The sequence below is a fragment of the Oncorhynchus keta genome, unplaced genomic scaffold (genome assembly GCF_023373465.1).
Source record: "Oncorhynchus keta strain PuntledgeMale-10-30-2019 unplaced genomic scaffold, Oket_V2 Un_contig_27785_pilon_pilon, whole genome shotgun sequence".
In the NCBI taxonomy this organism is placed as follows: Eukaryota; Metazoa; Chordata; class Actinopteri; order Salmoniformes; family Salmonidae; genus Oncorhynchus; species Oncorhynchus keta.
The window spans coordinates 1-19,735 of record NW_026285699.1 but is presented as its reverse complement, the minus strand read 5'-3'; the positions used below and the strand labels follow the sequence as shown (position 1 = coordinate 19,735).

Below are 19,735 nucleotides of genomic sequence, written 5' to 3'. Positions count from 1 at the left end.
AAGTGTGAACTGCAGCTTTCTTGGATCCACAAAAAAATGTGTTTTTGGGGAATGCGGGCATCGATCCCACTACCTATAGCATGCTAAGCAAACACAATACCAATTGATCAAATTCCCCAGCTGTTTGGAATTGCCACAAGGAGCAACCAAGAGTGTCCAGTCTTGTCAGGCTATGCTGTTGGTGGACTTGTTAGTTTGCGCTCCAGCACTTGCAGAGGCTCGGTGCATCTCAACAATTGTGCTCTGTAGCCAGCGGCCGGTCAGCTCAGTTGGTTAGAGTGTGTGATACGCTGCTCTCTGAAAGTAAGTAATGTCTTTCTTTTTCATCTGACATTGTGACATCAGTGTTACATGAGAGTTTCTTGTCATTGTTACATGACAGTTTCTTGTCATTGTTTACATGACAGTAGGTTGTCGTAAGACAAGGCTGCATGAAGTGTGAACTGGAGTTTTCTTGGATCCATAAAACAATGTGCTTTTGGAGAATGTGGGCATCGATCCCACTACCTCACGCGTGCAAAGCATTTGAGCTAATTCCCCAGCCATTTGGAATTTCTGCAAGAAGCAACCAAGAGGGTCCAGTCTTGTCAGGCTGTGCTGTTGGTGGACTTGTTTGTTGACGTGCCAGCACTTGCAGAGGCTCGGTGCATTTCAACAATTGAGCAGAATAGTAAATGGCAGGTTAGCTCAGTTGGTTAGAGTGTGATGCTAATAACGCCAAGGTCATGGGTTCGATCCCCATACTGGCTATTATGTACATTTTGAGTGTCAAAATTACGAGTCACATGCATGTGAATTGTCAAGGGTGCCACAGAATTATGTTGAGTGAATTGCCGGAATAGCTCAGTTGGGAGAGCGTTAGACTGAAGATCTAAAGGTCCCTGGTTCGATCCCGGTTTTCGGCATCTTTATTTGTTCTTTCTTTATGCTCTGGCTTCAAGGAACCTTTCCACAGCTTTGTTTGTGGGCCTCAATGGTGTGTGCTACGCTGCTCCTCTGAAAGTAAGTAATGTCTTGCTTTTTCATCTGACATTTTGACATCAGTGTTACATTAAAGTTGCTTGTCATTGCTACATGACAGTAGGTTGTCATAAGACAAGGCTGCATGAAGTGTGAACTGCAGCTTTCTTGGATCCACAAAAAAAATGTGTTTTTGGGGAATGCGGGCATCGATCCCACTACCTATAGCATGCTATGCAAACACAATACCAATTGATCAAATTCCCCAGCTGTTTGGAAATGCCAGAAGGAGAAACCAAGAGTGTCCAGTCTTGTCAGGCTATGCTGTTGGTGGACTTGTTAGTTTGCGCTCCAGCACTTGCAGAGGCTCGGTGCATCTCAACAATTGTGCTCTGTAGCCAGCGGCCGGTCAGCTCAGTTGGTTAGAGTGTGTGATACGCTGCTCTCTGAAAGTAAGTAATGTCTTTCTTTTTCATCTGACATTGTGACATCAGTGTTACATGAGAGTTTCTTGTCATTGTTACATGACAGTTTCTTGTCATTGTTTACATGACAGTAGGTTGTCGTAAGACAAGGCTGCATGAAGTGTGAACTGGAGTTTTCTTGGATCCATAAAACAATGTGCTTTTGGAGAATGTGGGCATCGATCCCACTACCTCACGCGTGCAAAGCATTTGAGCTAATTCCCCAGCCATTTGGAATTTCTGCAAGAAGCAACCAAGAGGGTCCAGTCTTGTCAGGCTGTGCTGTTGGTGGACTTGTTTGTTGACGTGCCAGCACTTGCAGAGGCTCGGTGCATTTCAACAATTGAGCAGAATAGTAAATGGCAGGTTAGCTCAGTTGGTTAGAGTGTGGTGCTAATAACGCCAAGGTCATGGGTTCGATCCCCATACTGGCTATTATGTACATTTTGAGTGTCAAAATTACGAGTCACATGCATGTGAATTGTCAAGGGTGCCACAGAATTATGTTGAGTGAATTGCCGGAATAGCTCAGTTGGGAGAGCGTTAGACTGAAGATCTAAAGGTCCCTGGTTCGATCCCCGGTTTCGGCATCTTTATTTGTTCTTTCTTTATGCTCTGGCTTCAAGGAACCTTTTCACAGCTTTGTTTGTGGGCCTCAATGGTGTGTGCTACGCTGCTCCTCTGAAAGTAAGTAATGTCTTGCTTTTTCATCTGACATTTTGACATCAGTGTTACATTAAAGTTGCTTGTCATTGCTACATGACAGTAGGTTGTCATAAGACAAGGCTGCATGAAGTGTGAACTGCAGCTTTCTTGGATCCACAAAAAAATGTGTTTTTGGGGAATGCGGGCATCGATCCCACTACCTATAGCATGCTAAGCAAACACAATACCAATTGATCAAATTCCCCAGCTGTTTGGAATTGCCACAAGGAGCAACCAAGAGTGTCCAGTCTTGTCAGGCTATGCTGTTGGTGGACTTGTTAGTTTGCGCTCCAGCACTTGCAGAGGCTCGGTGCATCTCAACAATTGTGCTCTGTAGCCAGCGGCCGGTCAGCTCAGTTGGTTAGAGTGTGTGATACGCTGCTCTCTGAAAGTAAGTAATGTCTTTCTTTTTCATCTGACATTGTGACATCAGTGTTACATGAGAGTTTCTTGTCATTGTTACATGACAGTTTCTTGTCATTGTTTACATGACAGTAGGTTGTCGTAAGACAAGGCTGCATGAAGTGTGAACTGGAGTTTTCTTGGATCCATAAAACAATGTGCTTTTGGAGAATGTGGGCATCGATCCCACTACCTCACGCGTGCAAAGCATTTGAGCTAATTCCCAGCCATTTGGAATTTCTGCAAGAAGCAACCAAGAGGGTCCAGTCTTGTCAGGCTGTGCTGTTGGTGGACTTGTTTGTTGACGTGCCAGCACTTGCAGAGGCTCGGTGCATTTCAACAATTGAGCAGAATAGTAAATGGCAGGTTAGCTCAGTTGGTTAGAGTGTGGTGCTAATAACGCCAAGGTCATGGGTTCGATCCCCATACTGGCTATTATGTACATTTTGAGTGTCAAAATTACGAGTCACATGCATGTGAATTGTCAAGGGTGCCACAGAATTATGTTGAGTGAATTGCCGGAATAGCTCAGTTGGGAGAGCGTTAGACTGAAGATCTAAAGGTCCCTGGTTCGATCCCGGTTTTCGGCATCTTTATTTGTTCTTTCTTTATGCTCTGGCTTCAAGGAACCTTTCCACAGCTTTGTTTGTGGGCCTCAATGGTGTGTGCTACGCTGCTCCTCTGAAAGTAAGTAATGTCTTGCTTTTTCATCTGACATTGACATCAGTGTTACATTAAAGTTGCTTGTCATTGCTACATGACAGTAGGTTGTCATAAGACAAGGCTGCATGAAGTGTGAACTGCAGCTTTCTTGGATCCACAAAAAAATGTGTTTTTGGGGAATGCGGGCATCGATCCCACTACCTATAGCATGCTATGCAAACACAATACCAATTGATCAAATTCCCCAGCTGTTTGGAATTGCCAGAAGGAGCAACCAAGAGTGTCCAGTCTTGTCAGGCTATGCTGTTGGTGGACTTGTTAGTTTGCGCTCCAGCACTTGCAGAGGCTCGGTGCATCTCAACAATTGTGCTCTGTAGCCAGCGGCCGGTCAGCTCAGTTGGTTAGAGTGTGTGATACGCTGCTCTCTGAAAGTAAGTAATGTCTTTCTTTTTCATCTGACATTGTGACATCAGTGTTACATGAGAGTTTCTTGTCATTGTTACATGACAGTTTCTTGTCATTGTTTACATGACAGTAGGTTGTCGTAAGACAAGGCTGCATGAAGTGTGAACTGGAGTTTTCTTGGATCCATAAAACAATGTGCTTTTGGAGAATGTGGGCATCGATCCCACTACCTCACGCGTGCAAAGCATTTGAGCTAATTCCCCAGCCATTTGGAATTTCTGCAAGAAGCAACCAAGAGGGTCCAGTCTTGTCAGGCTGTGCTGTTGGTGGACTTGTTTGTTGACGTGCCAGCACTTGCAGAGGCTCGGTGCATTTCAACAATTGAGCAGAATAGTAAATGGCAGGTTAGCTCAGTTGGTTAGAGTGTGGTGCTAATAACGCCAAGGTCATGGGTTCGATCCCCATACTGGCTATTATGTACATTTTGAGTGTCAAAATTACGAGTCACATGCATGTGAATTGTCAAGGGTGCCACAGAATTATGTTGAGTGAATTGCCGGAATAGCTCAGTTGGGAGAGCGTTAGACTGAAGATCTAAAGGTCCCTGGTTCGATCCCGGTTTCGGCATCTTTATTTGTTCTTTCTTTATGCTCTGGCTTCAAGGAACCTTTCCACAGCTTTGTTTGTGGGCCTCAATGGTGTGTGCTACGCTGCTCCTCTGAAAGTAAGTAATGTCTTGCTTTTTCATCTGACATTTTGACATCAGTGTTACATTAAAGTTGCTTGTCATTGCTACATGACAGTAGGTTGTCATAAGACAAGGCTGCATGAAGTGTGAACTGCAGCTTTCTTGGATCCACAAAAAAATGTGTTTTTGGGGAATGCGGGCATCGATCCCACTACCTATAGCATGCTATGCAAACACAATACCAATTGATCAAATTCCCCAGCTGTTTGGAATTGCCACAAGGAGCAACCAAGAGTGTCCAGTCTTGTCAGGCTATGCTGTTGGTGGACTTGTTAGTTTGCGCTCCAGCACTTGCAGAGGCTCGGTGCATCTCAACAATTGTGCTCTGTAGCCAGCGGCCGGTCAGCTCAGTTGGTTAGAGTGTGTGATACGCTGCTCTCTGAAAGTAAGTAATGTCTTTCTTTTCATCTGACATTGTGACATCAGTGTTACATGAGAGTTTCTTGTCATTGTTACATGACAGTTTCTTGTCATTGTTTACATGACAGTAGGTTGTCGTAAGACAAGGCTGCATGAAGTGTGAACTGGAGTTTTCTTGGATCCATAAAACAATGTGCTTTTGGAGAATGTGGGCATCGATCCCACTACCTCACGCGTGCAAAGCATTTGAGCTAATTCCCCAGCCATTTGGAATTTCTGCAAGAAGCAACCAAGAGGGTCCAGTCTTGTCAGGCTGTGCTGTTGGTGGACTTGTTTGTTGACGTGCCAGCACTTGCAGAGGCTCGGTGCATTTCAACAATTGAGCAGAATAGTAAATGGCAGGTTAGCTCAGTTGGTTAGAGTGTGGTGCTAATAACGCCAAGGTCATGGGTTCGATCCCCATACTGGCTATTATGTACATTTTGAGTGTCAAAATTACGAGTCACATGCATGTGAATTGTCAAGGGTGCCACAGAATTAAGTTGAGTGAATTGCCGGAATAGCTCAGTTGGGAGAGCGTTAGACTGAAGATCTAAAGGTCCCTTGTTCGATCCCGGTTTCGGCATCTTTATTTGTTCTTTCTTTATGCTCTGGCTTCAAGGAACCTTTCCACAGCTTTGTTTGTGGGCCTCAATGGTGTGTGCTACGCTGCTCCTCTGAAAGTAAGTAATGTCTTGCTTTTTCATCTGACATTTTGACATCAGTGTTACATTAAAGTTGCTTGTCATTGCTACATGACAGTAGGTTGTCATAAGACAAGGCTGCATGAAGTGTGAACTGCAGCTTTCTTGGATCCACAAAAAATGTGTTTTTGGGGAATGCGGGCATCGATCCCACTACCTATAGCATGCTATGCAAACACAATACCAATTGATCAAATTCCCCAGCTGTTTGGAATTGCCACAAGGAGCAACCAAGAGTGTCCAGTCTTGTCAGGCTATGCTGTTGGTGGACTTGTTAGTTTGCGCTCCAGCACTTGCAGAGGCTCGGTGCATCTCAACAATTGTGCTCTGTAGCCAGCGGCCGGTTAGCTCAGTTGGTTAGAGTGTGTGATACGCTGCTCTCTGAAAGTAAGTAATGTCTTTCTTTTTCATCTGACATTGTGACATCAGTGTTACATGAGAGTTTCTTGTCATTGTTACATGACAGTTTCTTGTCATTGTTTACATGACAGTAGGTTGTCGTAAGACAAGGCTGCATGAAGTGTGAACTGGAGTTTTCTTGGATCCATAAAACAATGTGCTTTTGGAGAATGTGGGCATCGATCCCACTACCTCACGCGTGCAAAGCATTTGAGCTAATTCCCCAGCCATTTGGAATTTCTGCAAGAAGCAACCAAGAGGGTCCAGTCTTGTCAGGCTGTGCTGTTGGTGGACTTGTTTGTTGACGTGCCAGCACTTGCAGAGGCTCGGTGCATTTCAACAATTGAGCAGAATAGTAAATGGCAGGTTAGCTCAGTTGGTTAGAGTGTGGTGCTAATAACGCCAAGGTCATGGGTTCGATCCCCATACTGGCTATTATGTACATTTTGAGTGTCAAAATTACGAGTCACATGCATGTGAATTGTCAAGGGTGCCACAGAATTATGTTGAGTGAATTGCCGGAATAGCTCAGTTGGGAGAGCGTTAGACTGAAGATCTAAAGGTCCCTGGTTCGATCCCGGTTTTCGGCATCTTTATTTGTTCTTTCTTTATGCTCTGGCTTCAAGGAAACTTTCCACAGCTTTGTTTGTGGGCCTCAATGGTGTGTGCTACGCTGCTCCTCTGAAAGTAAGTAATGTCTTGCTTTTTCATCTGACATTTTGACATCAGTGTTACATTAAAGTTGCTTGTCATTGCTACATGACAGTAGGTTGTCATAAGACAAGGCTGCATGAAGTGTGAACTGCAGCTTTCTTGGATCCACAAAAAATGTGTTTTTGGGGAATGCGGGCATCGATCCCACTACCTATAGCATGCTATGCAAACACAATACCAATTGATCAAATTCCCCAGCTGTTTGGAAATGCCACAAGGAGAAACCAAGAGTGTCCAGTCTTGTCAGGCTATGCTGTTGGTGGACTTGTTAGTTTGCGCTCCAGCACTTGCAGAGGCTCGGTGCATCTCAACAATTGTGCTCTGTAGCCAGCGGCCGGTCAGCTCAGTTGGTTAGAGTGTGTGATACGCTGCTCTCTGAAAGTAAGTAATGTCTTTCTTTTTCATCTGACATTGTGACATCAGTGTTACATGAGAGTTTCTTGTCATTGTTACATGACAGTTTCTTGTCATTGTTTACATGACAGTAGGTTGTCGTAAGACAAGGCTGCATGAAGTGTGAACTGGAGTTTTCTTGGATCCATAAAACAATGTGCTTTTGGAGAATGTGGGCATCGATCCCACTACCTCACGCGTGCAAAGCATTTGAGCTAATTCCCCAGCCATTTGGAATTTCTGCAAGAAGCAACCAAGAGGGTCCAGTCTTGTCAGGCTGTGCTGTTGGTGGACTTGTTTGTTGACGTGCCAGCACTTGCAGAGGCTCGGTGCATTTCAACAATTGAGCAGAATAGTAAATGGCAGGTTAGCTCAGTTGGTTAGAGTGTGGTGCTAATAACGCCAAGGTCATGGGTTCGATCCCCATACTGGCTATTATGTACATTTTGAGTGTCAAAATTACGAGTCACATGCATGTGAATTGTCAAGGGTGCCACAGAATTATGTTGAGTGAATTGCCGGAATAGCTCAGTTGGGAGAGCGTTAGACTGAAGATCTAAAGGTCCCTGGTTCGATCCCGGTTTTCGGCATCTTTATTTGTTCTTTCTTTATGCTCTGGCTTCAAGGAACCTTTCCACAGCTTTGTTTGTGGGCCTCAATGGTGTGTGCTACGCTGCTCCTCTGAAAGTAAGTAATGTCTTGCTTTTTCATCTGACATTTTGACATCAGTGTTACATTAAAGTTGCTTGTCATTGCTACATGACAGTAGGTTGTCATAAGACAAGGCTGCATGAAGTGTGAACTGCAGCTTTCTTGGATCCACAAAAAATGTGTTTTTGGGGAATGCGGGCATCGATCCCACTACCTATAGCATGCTATGCAAACACAATACCAATTGATCAAATTCCCCAGCTGTTTGGAATTGCCACAAGGAGCAACCAAGAGTGTCCAGTCTTGTCAGGCTATGCTGTTGGTGGACTTGTTAGTTTGCGCTCCAGCACTTGCAGAGGCTCGGTGCATCTCAACAATTGTGCTCTGTAGCCAGCGGCCGGTCAGCTCAGTTGGTTAGAGTGTGTGATACGCTGCTCTCTGAAAGTAAGTAATGTCTTTCTTTTTCATCTGACATTGTGACATCAGTGTTACATGAGAGTTTCTTGTCATTGTTACATGACAGTTTCTTGTCATTGTTTACATGACAGTAGGTTGTCGTAAGACAAGGCTGCATGAAGTGTGAACTGGAGTTTTCTTGGATCCATAAAACAATGTGCTTTTGGAGAATGTGGGCATCGATCCCACTACCTCACGCGTGCAAAGCATTTGAGCTAATTCCCCAGCCATTTGGAATTTCTGCAAGAAGCAACCAAGAGGGTCCAGTCTTGTCAGGCTGTGCTGTTGGTGGACTTGTTTGTTGACGTGCCAGCACTTGCAGAGGCTCGGTGCATTTCAACAATTGAGCAGAATAGTAAATGGCAGGTTAGCTCAGTTGGTTAGAGTGTGGTGCTAATAACGCCAAGGTCATGGGTTCGATCCCCATACTGGCTATTATGTACATTTTGAGTGTCAAAATTACGAGTCACATGCATGTGAATTGTCAAGGGTGCCACAGAATTATGTTGAGTGAATTGCCGGAATAGCTCAGTTGGGAGAGCGTTAGACTGAAGATCTAAAGGTCCCTGGTTCGATCCCGGTTTTCGGCATCTTTATTTGTTCTTTCTTTATGCTCTGGCTTCAAGGAACCTTTCCACAGCTTTGTTTGTGGGCCTCAATGGTGTGTGCTACGCTGCTCCTCTGAAAGTAAGTAATGTCTTGCTTTTTCATCTGACATTTTGACATCAGTGTTACATTAAAGTTGCTTGTCATTGCTACATGACAGTAGGTTGTCATAAGACAAGGCTGCATGAAGTGTGAACTGCAGCTTTCTTGGATCCACAAAAAAATGTGTTTTTGGGGAATGCGGGCATCGATCCCACTACCTATAGCATGCTATGCAAACACAATACCAATTGATCAAATTCCCCAGCTGTTTGGAATTGCCACAAGGAGCAACCAAGAGTGTCCAGTCTTGTCAGGCTATGCTGTTGGTGGACTTGTTAGTTTGCGCTCCAGCACTTGCAGAGGCTCGGTGCATCTCAACAATTGTGCTCTGTAGCCAGCGGCCGGTCAGCTCAGTTGGTTAGAGTGTGTGATACGCTGCTCTCTGAAAGTAAGTAATGTCTTTCTTTTTCATCTGACATTGTGACATCAGTGTTACATGAGAGTTTCTTGTCATTGTTACATGACAGTTTCTTGTCATTGTTTACATGACAGTAGGTTGTCGTAAGACAAGGCTGCATGAAGTGTGAACTGGAGTTTTCTTGGATCCATAAAACAATGTGCTTTTGGAGAATGTGGGCATCGATCCCACTACCTCACGCGTGCAAAGCATTTGAGCTAATTCCCCAGCCATTTGGAATTTCTGCAAGAAGCAACCAAGAGGGTCCAGTCTTGTCAGGCTGTGCTGTTGGTGGACTTGTTTGTTGACGTGCCAGCACTTGCAGAGGCTCGGTGCATTTCAACAATTGAGCAGAATAGTAAATGGCAGGTTAGCTCAGTTGGTTAGAGTGTGGTGCTAATAACGCCAAGGTCATGGGTTCGATCCCCATACTGGCTATTATGTACATTTTGAGTGTCAAAATTACGAGTCACATGCATGTGAATTGTCAAGGGTGCCACAGAATTATGTTGAGTGAATTGCCGGAATAGCTCAGTTGGGAGAGCGTTAGACTGAAGATCTAAAGGTCCCTGGTTCGATCCTGGTTTTCGGCATCTTTATTTGTTCTTTCTTTATGCTCTGGCTTCAAGGAACCTTTCCACAGCTTTGTTTGTGGGCCTCAATGGTGTGTGCTACGCTGCTCCTCTGAAAGTAAGTAATGTCTTGCTTTTTCATCTGACATTTTGACATCAGTGTTACATTAAAGTTGCTTGTCATTGCTACATGACAGTAGGTTGTCATAAGACAAGGCTGCATGAAGTGTGAACTGCAGCTTTCTTGGATCCACAAAAAATGTGTTTTTGGGGAATGCGGGCATCGATCCCACTACCTATAGCATGCTAAGCAAACACAATACCAATTGATCAAATTCCCCAGCTGTTTGGAATTGCCACAAGGAGCAACCAAGAGTGTCCAGTCTTGTCAGGCTATGCTGTTGGTGGACTTGTTAGTTTGCGCTCCAGCACTTGCAGAGGCTCGGTGCATCTCAACAATTGTGCTCTGTAGCCAGCGGCCGGTTAGCTCAGTTGGTTAGAGTGTGTGATACGCTGCTCTCTGAAAGTAAGTAATGTCTTTCTTTTCTGACATTGTGACATCAGTGTTACATGAGAGTTTCTTGTCATTGTTACATGACAGTTTCTTGTCATTGTTTACATGACAGTAGGTTGTCGTAAGACAAGGCTGCATGAAGTGTGAACTGGAGTTTTCTTGGATCCATAAAACAATGTGCTTTTGGAGAATGTGGGCATCGATCCCACTACCTCACGCGTGCAAAGCATTTGAGCTAATTCCCCAGCCATTTGGAATTTCTGCAAGAAGCAACCAAGAGGGTCCAGTCTTGTCAGGCTGTGCTGTTGGTGGACTTGTTTGTTGACGTGCCAGCACTTGCAGAGGCTCGGTGCATTTCAACAATTGAGCAGAATAGTAAATGGCAGGTTATCTCAGTTGGTTAGAGTGTGATGCTAATAACGCCAAGGTCATGGGTTCGATCCCCATACTGGCTATTATGTACATTTTGAGTGTCAAAATTACGAGTCACATGCATGTGAATTGTCAAGGGTGCCACAGAATTATGTTGAGTGAATTGCCGGAATAGCTCAGTTGGGAGAGCGTTAGACTGAAGATCTAAAGGTCCCTGGTTCGATCCCGGTTTTCGGCATCTTTATTTGTTCTTTCTTTATGCTCTGGCTTCAAGGAAACTTTCCACAGCTTTGTTTGTGGGCCTCAATGGTGTGTGCTACGCTGCTCCTCTGAAAGTAAGTAATGTCTTGCTTTTTCATCTGACATTTTGACATCAGTGTTACATTAAAGTTGCTTGTCATTGCTACATGACAGTAGGTTGTCATAAGACAAGGCTGCATGAAGTGTGAACTGCAGCTTTCTTGGATCCACAAAAAATGTGTTTTTGGGGAATGCGGGCATCGATCCCACTACCTATAGCATGCTATGCAAACACAATACCAATTGATCAAATTCCCCAGCTGTTTGGAAATGCCAGAAGGAGCAACCAAGAGTGTCCAGTCTTGTCAGGCTATGCTGTTGGTGGACTTGTTAGTTTGCGCTCCAGCACTTGCAGAGGCTCGGTGCATCTCAACAATTGTGCTCTGTAGCCAGCGGCCGGTCAGCTCAGTTGGTTAGAGTGTGTGATACGCTGCTCTCTGAAAGTAAGTAATGTCTTTCTTTTCATCTGACATTGTGACATCAGTGTTACATGAGAGTTTCTTGTCATTGTTACATGACAGTTTCTTGTCATTGTTTACATGACAGTAGGTTGTCGTAAGACAAGGCTGCATGAAGTGTGAACTGGAGTTTTCTTGGATCCATAAAACAATGTGCTTTTGGAGAATGTGGGCATCGATCCCACTACCTCACGCGTGCAAAGCATTTGAGCTAATTCCCCAGCCATTTGGAATTTCTGCAAGAAGCAACCAAGAGGGTCCAGTCTTGTCAGGCTGTGCTGTTGGTGGACTTGTTTGTTGACGTGCCAGCACTTGCAGAGGCTCGGTGCATTTCAACAATTGAGCAGAATAGTAAATGGCAGGTTAGCTCAGTTGGTTAGAGTGTGGTGCTAATAACGCCAAGGTCATGGGTTCGATCCCCATACTGGCTATTATGTACATTTTGAGTGTCAAAATTACGAGTCACATGCATGTGAATTGTCAAGGGTGCCACAGAATTATGTTGAGTGAATTGCCGGAATAGCTCAGTTGGGAGAGCGTTAGACTGAAGATCTAAAGGTCCCTGGTTCGATCCCCGGTTTCGGCATCTTTATTTGTTCTTTCTTTATGCTCTGGCTTCAAGGAACCTTTTCACAGCTTTGTTTGTGGGCCTCAATGGTGTGTGCTACGCTGCTCCTCTGAAAGTAAGTAATGTCTTGCTTTTTCATCTGACATTTTGACATCAGTGTTACATTAAAGTTGCTTGTCATTGCTACATGACAGTAGGTTGTCATAAGACAAGGCTGCATGAAGTGTGAACTGCAGCTTTCTTGGATCCACAAAAAAATGTGTTTTTGGGGAATGCGGGCATCGATCCCACTACCTATATGCTATGCAAACACAATACCAATTGATCAAATTCCCCAGCTGTTTGGAATTGCCACAAGGAGCAACCAAGAGTGTCCAGTCTTGTCAGGCTATGCTGTTGGTGGACTTGTTAGTTTGCGCTCCAGCACTTGCAGAGGCTCGGTGCATCTCAACAATTGTGCTCTGTAGCCAGCGGCCGGTTAGCTCAGTTGGTTAGAGTGTGTGATACGCTGCTCTCTGAAAGTAAGTAATGTCTTTCTTTTTCATCTGACATTGTGACATCAGTGTTACATGAGAGTTTCTTGTCATTGTTACATGACAGTTTCTTGTCATTGTTTACATGACAGTAGGTTGTCGTAAGACAAGGCTGCATGAAGTGTGAACTGGAGTTTTCTTGGATCCATAAAACAATGTGCTTTTGGAGAATGTGGGCATCGATCCCACTACCTCACGCGTGCAAAGCATTTGAGCTAATTCCCCAGCTGTTTGGAATTTCCTTAAGAAGCAACCAAGAGGGTCCAGTCTTGTCAGGCTGTGCTGTTGGTGGACTTGTTTGTTGACGTGCCAGCACTTGCAGAGGCTCGGTGCATTTCAACAATTGAGCAAAATAGTAAATGGCAGGTTAGCGCAGTTGGTTAGAGTGTGGTGCGAATAACGCCAAGGTCATGGGTTCGATCCCCATACTGGCTATTATGTAAATTTTGAGTGTCAAAATTACGAGTCACATGCATGTGAATTGTCAAGGGTGCCACAGAATTATGTTGAGTGAATTGCCGGAATAGCTCAGTTGGGAGAGCGTTAGACTGAAGATCTAAAGGTCCCTGGTTCGATCCTGGGTTTCGGCATCTTTATTTGTTCTTTCTTTATGCTCTGGCTTCAAGGAAACTTTCCACAGCTTTGTTTGTGGGCCTCAATGGTGTGTGCTACGCTGCTCCTCTGAAAGTAAGTAATGTCTTGCTTTTTCATCTGACATTTTGACATCAGTGTTACATTAAAGTTGCTTGTCATTGCTACATGACAGTAGGTTGTATAAGACAAGGCTGCATGAAGTGTGAACTGCAGCTTTCTTGGATCCACAAAAAAATGTGTTTTTGGGGAATGCGGGCATCGATCCCACTACCTATAGCATGCTATGCAAACACAATACCAATTGATCAAATTCCCCAGCTGTTTGGAAATGCCACAAGGAGAAACCAAGAGTGTCCAGTCTTGTCAGGCTATGCTGTTGGTGGACTTGTTAGTTTGCGCTCCAGCACTTGCAGAGGCTCGGTGCATCTCAACAATTGTGCTCTGTAGCCAGCGGCCGGTCAGCTCAGTTGGTTAGAGTGTGTGATACGCTGCTCTCTGAAAGTAAGTAATGTCTTTCTTTTTCATCTGACATTGTGACATCAGTGTTACATGAGAGTTTCTTGTCATTGTTACATGACAGTTTCTTGTCATTGTTTACATGACAGTAGGTTGTCGTAAGACAAGGCTGCATGAAGTGTGAACTGGAGTTTTCTTGGATCCATAAAACAATGTGCTTTTGGAGAATGTGGGCATCGATCCCACTACCTCACGCGTGCAAAGCATTTGAGCTAATTCCCCAGCCATTTGGAATTTCCGCAAGAAGCAACCAAGAGGGTCCAGTCTTGTCAGGCTGTGCTGTTGGTGGACTTGTTTGTTGATGTGCCAGCACTTGCAGAGGCTCAGTGCATTTCAACAATTGAGCAAAATAGCAAATGGCCGGTTAGCTCAGTTGGTTAGAGTGTGGTGCTAATAAGGCCAAGGTCATGGGTTCGATCCCCATACTGCCTATTATGTACATTTTGAGTGTCAAAATTACGAGTCACATGCATGTGAATTGTCAAGGGTGCCACAGAATTATGTTGAGTGAATTGCCGGAATAGCTCAGTTGGGAGAGCGTTAGACTGAAGATCTAAAGGTCCCTGGTTCGATCCCGGTTTTCGGCATCTTTATTTGTTCTTTCTTTATGCTCTGGCTTCAAGGAAACTTTCCACAGCTTTGTTTGTGGGCCTCAATGGTGTGTGCTACGCTGCTCCTCTGAAAGTAAGTAATGTCTTGCTTTTTCATCTGACATTTTGACATCAGTGTTACATTAAAGTTGCTTGTCATTGCTACATGACAGTAGGTTGTCATAAGACAAGGCTGCATGAAGTGTGAACTGCAGCTTTCTTGGATCCACAAAAAAATGTGTTTTTGGGGAATGCGGGCATCGATCCCACTACCTATAGCATGCTATGCAAACACAATACCAATTGATCAAATTCCCCAGCTGTTTGGAAATGCCAGAAGGAGCAACCAAGAGTGTCCAGTCTTGTCAGGCTATGCTGTTGGTGGACTTGTTAGTTTGCGCTCCAGCACTTGCAGAGGCTCGGTGCATCTCAACAATTGTGCTCTGTAGCCAGCGGCCGGTCAGCTCAGTTGGTTAGAGTGTGTGATACGCTGCTCTCTGAAAGTAAGTAATGTCTTTCTTTTTCATCTGACATTGTGACATCAGTGTTACATGAGAGTTTCTTGTCATTGTTACATGACAGTTTCTTGTCATTGTTTACATGACAGTAGGTTGTCGTAAGACAAGGCTGCATGAAGTGTGAACTGGAGTTTTCTTGGATCCATAAAACAATGTGCTTTTGGAGAATGTGGGCATCGATCCTACTACCTCACGCGTGCAAAGCATTTGAGCTAATTCCCCAGCCATTTGGAATTTCCACAAGAAGCAACCAAGAGGGTCCAGTCTTGTCAGGTTATGCTGTTGGTGGACTTGTTTGTTGATGTGCCAGCACTTGCAGAGGCTCAGTGCATTTCAACAATTGAGCAAAATAGTAAATTGCCGGTTAGCTCAGTTGGTTAGAGTGTGGTGCTAATAACGCCAAGGTCATGGGTTCGATCCCCATACTGGCTATTATGTACATTTTGAGTGTCAAAATTACGAGTCACATGCATGTGAATTGTCAAGGGTGCCACAGAATTATGTTGAGTGAATTGCCGGAATAGCTCAGTTGGGAGAGCGTTGGACTGAAGATCTAAAGGTCCCTGGTTCGATCCCGGTTTCGGCATCTTTATTTGTTCTTTCTTTATGCTCTGGCTTCAAGGAACCTTTCCACAGCTTTGTTTGTGGGCCTCAATGGTGTGTGCTACGCTGCTCCTCTGAAAGTAAGTAATGTCTTGCTTTTTCATCTGACATTTTGACATCAGTGTTACATTAAAGTTGCTTGTCATTGCTACATGACAGTAGGTTGTCATAAGACAAGGCTGCATGAAGTGTGAACTGCAGCTTTCTTGGATCCACAAAAAATGTGTTTTTGGGGAATGCGGGCATCGATCCCACTACCTATAGCATGCTAAGCAAACACAATACCAATTGATCAAATTCCCCAGCTGTTTGGAAATGCCAGAAGGAGAAACCAAGAGTGTCCAGTCTTGTCAGGCTATGCTGTTGGTGGACTTGTTAGTTTGCGCTCCAGCACTTGCAGAGGCTCGGTGCATCTCAACAATTGTGCTCTGTAGCCAGCGGCCGGTCAGCTCAGTTGGTTAGAGTGTGTGATACGCTGCTCTCTGAAAGTAAGTAATGTCTTTCTTTTTCATCTGACATTGTGACATCAGTGTTACATGAGAGTTTCTTGTCATTGTTACATGACAGTTTCTTGTCATTGTTTACATGACAGTAGGTTGTCGTAAGACAAGGCTGCATGAAGTGTGAACTGGAGTTTTCTTGGATCCATAAAACAATGTGCTTTTGGAGAATGTGGGCATCGATCCCACTACCTCACGCTGCAAAGCATTTGAGCTAATTCCCCAGCCGTTTGGAATTTCCACAAGAAGCAACCAAGAGGGTCCAGTCTTGTCAGGCTATGCTGTTGGTGGACTTGTTTGTTGATGTGCCAGCACTTGCAGAGGCTCAGTGCATTTCAACAATTGAGCAAAATAGCAAATTGCCGGTTAGCTCAGTTGGTTAGAGTGTGGTGCTAATAAGGCCAAGGTCATGGGTTCGATCCCCATACTGGCTATTATGTACATTTTGAGTGTCAAAATTACGAGTCACATGCATGTGAATTGTCAAGGGTGCCACAGAATTATGTTGAGTGAATTGCCGGAATAGCTCAGTTGGGAGAGCGTTGGACTGAAGATCTAAAGGTCCCGGGTTTCGGCATCTTTATTTGTTCTTTCTTTATGCTCTGGCTTCAAGGAACCTTTCCACAGCTTTGTTTGTGGGCCTCAATGGTGTGTGCTACGCTGCTCCTCTGAAAGTAAGTAATGTCTTGCTTTTTCATCTGACATTTTGACATCAGTGTTACATTAAAGTTGCTTGTCATTGCTACATGACAGTAGGTTGTCATAAGACAAGGCTGCATGAAGTGTGAACTGCAGCTTTCTTGGATCCACAAAAAAATGTGTTTTTGGGGAATGCGGGCATCGATCCCACTACCTATAGCATGCTATGCAAACACAATACCAATTGATCAAATTCCCAGCTGTTTGAATTGCCACAAGGAGCAACCAAGAGTGTCCAGTCTTGTCAGGCTATGCTGTTGGTGGACTTGTTAGTTTGCGCTCCAGCACTTGCAGAGGCTCGGTGCATCTCAACAATTGTGCTCTGTAGCCAGCGGCCGGTCAGCTCAGTTGGTTAGAGTGTGTGATACGCTGCTCTCTGAAAGTAAGTAATGTCTTTCTTTTTCATGTGACATCAGTGTTACATGAGAGTTTCTTGTCATTGTTACATGACAGTTTCTTGTCATTGTTTACATGACAGTAGGTTGTCGTAAGACAAGGCTGCATGAAGTGTGAACTGGAGTTTTCTTGGATCCATAAAACAATGTGCTTTTGGAGAATGTGGGCATCGATCCCACTACCTCACGCGTGCAAAGCATTTGAGCTAATTCCCCAGCCGTTTGGAATTTCCACAAGAAGCAACCAAGAGGGTCCAGTCTTGTCAGGCTGTGCTGTTGGTGGACTTGTTTGTTGATGTGCCAGCACTTGCAGAGGCTCAGGTGCATTTCAACAATTGAGCAAAATATCAAATTGCCGGTTAGCTCAGTTGGTTAGAGTGTGGTGCTAATAAGGCCAAGGTCATGGTTTCGATCCCCATACTGGCTATTATGTACATTTTGAGTGTCAAAATTACGAGTCACATGCATGTGAATTGTCAAGGTGCCAGAATTATGTTGAGTGAATTGCCGGAATAGCTCAGTTGGGGAGAGCGTTGACTGAAGATCTAAAGGTCCCTGGTTCGATCCCGGGTTTAGGCATCTTTTATTTGTTCTTTCTTTATGCTCTGGCTTCAAGGAACTTTCCACAGCTTTGTTTGTGGGCCTCAATGGTGTGTGCTACGCTGCTCCTCTGAAAGTAAGTAATGTCTTGCTTTTTCATCTGACATTTTGACATCAGTGTTACATTAAAGTTGCTTGTCATTGCTACATGACAGTAGGTTGTCATAAGACAAGGCTGCATGAAGTGTGAACTGCAGCTTTCTTGGATCCACAAAAAATGTGTTTTTGGGGAATGCGGGCATCGATCCCACTACCTATAGCATGCTAAGCAAACACAATACCAATTGATCAAATTCCCCAGCTGTTTGGAATTGCCACAAGGAGCAACCAAGAGTGTCCAGTCTTGTCAGGCTATGCTGTTGGTGGACTTGTTAGTTTGCGCTCCAGCACTTGCAGAGGCTCGGTGCATCTCAAAAATTGTGCTCTGTAGCCAGCGGCCGGTTAGCTCAGTTGGTTAGAGTGTGTGATACGTTGCTCTCTGAAAGTAAGTAATGTCTTTCTTTTTCATCTGACATTGTGACATCAGTGTTACATGAGAGTTTCTTGTCATTGTTACATGACAGTTTCTTGTCATTGTTTACATGACAGTAGGTTGTCATAAGACAAGGCTGCATGAAGTGTGAACTGGAGTTTTCTTGGATCCATAAAACAATGTGCTTTTGGAGAATGTGGGCATCGATCCCACTACCTCACGCGTGCAAAGCATTTGAGCTAATTCCCCAGCCGTTTGGAATTTCCACAACAAGCAACCAAGAGGGTCCAGTCTTGTCAGGCTATGCTGTTGGTGGACTTGTTTGTTGATGTGCCAGCACTTGCAGAGGCTCAGTGCATTTCAACAATTGAGCAAAATAGCAAATTGCCGGTTAGCTCAGTTGGTTAGAGTGTGGTGCTAATAAGGCCAAGGTCATGGGTTCGATCCCCATACTGGCTATTATGTACATTTTGAGTGTCAAAATTACGAGTCACATGCATGTGAATTGTCAAGGGTGCCACAGAATTATGTTGAGTGAATTGCCGGAATAGCTCAGTTGGGAGAGCGTTGGACTGAAGATCTAAAGGTCCCTGGTTCGATCCCGGGTTTCGGCATCTTTATTTGTTCTTTCTTTATGCTCTGGCTTCAAGGAAACTTTCCACAGCTTTGTTTGTGGGCCTCAATGGTGTGTGCTACGCTGCTCCTCTGAAAGTAAGTAATGTCTTGCTTTTTCATCTGACATTTTGACATCAGTGTTACATTAAAGTTGCTTGTCATTGCTACATGACAGTAGGTTGTCATAAGACAAGGCTGCATGAAGTGTGAACTGCAGCTTTCTTGGATCCACAAAAAATGTGTTTTGGGGAATGCGGGCATCGATCCCACTACCTATAGCATGCTATGCAAACACAATACCAATTGATCAAATTACCCAGCTGTTTGGAAATGCCACAAGGAGCAACCAAGAGTGTCCAGTCTTGTCAGGCTATGCTGTTGGTGGACTTGTTAGTTTGCGCTCCAGCACTTGCAGAGGCTCGGTGCATCTCAACAATTGTGCTCTGTAGCCAGCGGCCGGTCAGCTCAGTTGGTTAGAGTGTGTGATACGCTGCTCTCTGAAAGTAAGTAATGTCTTTCTTTTCATCTGACATTGTGACATCAGTGTTACATGAGAGTTTCTTGTCATTGTTACATGACAGTTTCTTGTCATTGTTTACATGACAGTAGGTTGTCGTAAGACAAGGCTGCATGAAGTGTGAACTGGAGTTTTCTTGGATCCATAAAACAATGTGCTTTTGGAGAATGTGGGCATCGATCCCACTACCTCACGCGTGCAAAGCATTTGAGCTAATTCCCAGCCGTTTGGAATTTCCACAAGAAGCATCCAAGAGGGTCCAGTCTTGTCAGGCTATGCTGTTGGTGGACTTGTTTGTTGATGTGCCAGCACTTGCAGAGGCTCAGTGCATTTCAACAATTGAGCAAAATAGCAAATGGCTGGTTAGCTCAGTTGGTTAGAGTGTGGTGCTAATAACGCCAAGGTCATGGGTTCGATCCCCATACTGGCTATTATGTACATTTTGAGTGTCAAAATTACGAGTCACATGCATGTGAATTGTCAAGGGTGCCAGAAATTATGTTGAGTGAATGCCGAAATAGCTCAGTTGGGAGAGCGTGACTGAAGATCTAAAGGTCCCTGGTTCGATCCCGGCTCGCATCTTTATTTGTTCTTTCTTTATGCTCTGGCTTCAAGGAACCTTTCCACAGCT

General features: G+C 44.5%; 23 non-coding genes across 23 annotated transcripts; all 23 read left to right on the top strand.

Annotated features, from left to right (window-relative positions):
- The first annotated feature begins 832 nt into the window (after positions 1 to 832).
- On the top strand, positions 833 to 905 carry trnaf-gaa (transfer RNA phenylalanine (anticodon GAA)). The gene has a single exon. It is a non-coding gene; the product is annotated as a tRNA-Phe (tRNA).
- Positions 906 to 1,785: 880 nt separating this feature from the next.
- On the top strand, positions 1,786 to 1,859 carry trnai-aau (transfer RNA isoleucine (anticodon AAU)). Its single transcript has one exon. It is a non-coding gene; the product is annotated as a tRNA-Ile (tRNA).
- An 82-nt stretch (positions 1,860 to 1,941) lies between these two features.
- trnaf-gaa (transfer RNA phenylalanine (anticodon GAA)) lies at positions 1,942 to 2,014 on the top strand. Its single transcript has one exon. It is a non-coding gene; the product is annotated as a tRNA-Phe (tRNA).
- An 878-nt stretch (positions 2,015 to 2,892) lies between these two features.
- On the top strand, positions 2,893 to 2,966 carry trnai-aau (transfer RNA isoleucine (anticodon AAU)). The gene has a single exon. It is a non-coding gene; the product is annotated as a tRNA-Ile (tRNA).
- An 82-nt stretch (positions 2,967 to 3,048) lies between these two features.
- On the top strand, positions 3,049 to 3,121 carry trnaf-gaa (transfer RNA phenylalanine (anticodon GAA)). Its single transcript has one exon. It is a non-coding gene; the product is annotated as a tRNA-Phe (tRNA).
- Positions 3,122 to 3,998: 877 nt separating this feature from the next.
- trnai-aau (transfer RNA isoleucine (anticodon AAU)) lies at positions 3,999 to 4,072 on the top strand. The gene has a single exon. It is a non-coding gene; the product is annotated as a tRNA-Ile (tRNA).
- Positions 4,073 to 4,154: 82 nt separating this feature from the next.
- Positions 4,155 to 4,226, top strand: trnaf-gaa (transfer RNA phenylalanine (anticodon GAA)). The gene has a single exon. It is a non-coding gene; the product is annotated as a tRNA-Phe (tRNA).
- Positions 4,227 to 5,104: 878 nt separating this feature from the next.
- On the top strand, positions 5,105 to 5,178 carry trnai-aau (transfer RNA isoleucine (anticodon AAU)). Its single transcript has one exon. It is a non-coding gene; the product is annotated as a tRNA-Ile (tRNA).
- A 1,032-nt stretch (positions 5,179 to 6,210) lies between these two features.
- trnai-aau (transfer RNA isoleucine (anticodon AAU)) lies at positions 6,211 to 6,284 on the top strand. The gene has a single exon. It is a non-coding gene; the product is annotated as a tRNA-Ile (tRNA).
- An 82-nt stretch (positions 6,285 to 6,366) lies between these two features.
- On the top strand, positions 6,367 to 6,439 carry trnaf-gaa (transfer RNA phenylalanine (anticodon GAA)). The gene has a single exon. It is a non-coding gene; the product is annotated as a tRNA-Phe (tRNA).
- An 878-nt stretch (positions 6,440 to 7,317) lies between these two features.
- On the top strand, positions 7,318 to 7,391 carry trnai-aau (transfer RNA isoleucine (anticodon AAU)). The gene has a single exon. It is a non-coding gene; the product is annotated as a tRNA-Ile (tRNA).
- An 82-nt stretch (positions 7,392 to 7,473) lies between these two features.
- Positions 7,474 to 7,546, top strand: trnaf-gaa (transfer RNA phenylalanine (anticodon GAA)). The gene has a single exon. It is a non-coding gene; the product is annotated as a tRNA-Phe (tRNA).
- Positions 7,547 to 8,424: 878 nt separating this feature from the next.
- trnai-aau (transfer RNA isoleucine (anticodon AAU)) lies at positions 8,425 to 8,498 on the top strand. The gene has a single exon. It is a non-coding gene; the product is annotated as a tRNA-Ile (tRNA).
- An 82-nt stretch (positions 8,499 to 8,580) lies between these two features.
- Positions 8,581 to 8,653, top strand: trnaf-gaa (transfer RNA phenylalanine (anticodon GAA)). Its single transcript has one exon. It is a non-coding gene; the product is annotated as a tRNA-Phe (tRNA).
- An 879-nt stretch (positions 8,654 to 9,532) lies between these two features.
- trnai-aau (transfer RNA isoleucine (anticodon AAU)) lies at positions 9,533 to 9,606 on the top strand. The gene has a single exon. It is a non-coding gene; the product is annotated as a tRNA-Ile (tRNA).
- Positions 9,607 to 10,791: 1,185 nt separating this feature from the next.
- trnaf-gaa (transfer RNA phenylalanine (anticodon GAA)) lies at positions 10,792 to 10,864 on the top strand. Its single transcript has one exon. It is a non-coding gene; the product is annotated as a tRNA-Phe (tRNA).
- An 877-nt stretch (positions 10,865 to 11,741) lies between these two features.
- trnai-aau (transfer RNA isoleucine (anticodon AAU)) lies at positions 11,742 to 11,815 on the top strand. Its single transcript has one exon. It is a non-coding gene; the product is annotated as a tRNA-Ile (tRNA).
- An 82-nt stretch (positions 11,816 to 11,897) lies between these two features.
- trnaf-gaa (transfer RNA phenylalanine (anticodon GAA)) lies at positions 11,898 to 11,970 on the top strand. The gene has a single exon. It is a non-coding gene; the product is annotated as a tRNA-Phe (tRNA).
- Positions 11,971 to 13,002: 1,032 nt separating this feature from the next.
- Positions 13,003 to 13,075, top strand: trnaf-gaa (transfer RNA phenylalanine (anticodon GAA)). The gene has a single exon. It is a non-coding gene; the product is annotated as a tRNA-Phe (tRNA).
- Positions 13,076 to 14,109: 1,034 nt separating this feature from the next.
- Positions 14,110 to 14,182, top strand: trnaf-gaa (transfer RNA phenylalanine (anticodon GAA)). Its single transcript has one exon. It is a non-coding gene; the product is annotated as a tRNA-Phe (tRNA).
- An 879-nt stretch (positions 14,183 to 15,061) lies between these two features.
- On the top strand, positions 15,062 to 15,135 carry trnai-aau (transfer RNA isoleucine (anticodon AAU)). Its single transcript has one exon. It is a non-coding gene; the product is annotated as a tRNA-Ile (tRNA).
- A 3,378-nt stretch (positions 15,136 to 18,513) lies between these two features.
- Positions 18,514 to 18,586, top strand: trnaf-gaa (transfer RNA phenylalanine (anticodon GAA)). The gene has a single exon. It is a non-coding gene; the product is annotated as a tRNA-Phe (tRNA).
- An 875-nt stretch (positions 18,587 to 19,461) lies between these two features.
- trnai-aau (transfer RNA isoleucine (anticodon AAU)) lies at positions 19,462 to 19,535 on the top strand. The gene has a single exon. It is a non-coding gene; the product is annotated as a tRNA-Ile (tRNA).
- The last annotated feature ends 200 nt before the right edge of the window (positions 19,536 to 19,735 follow it).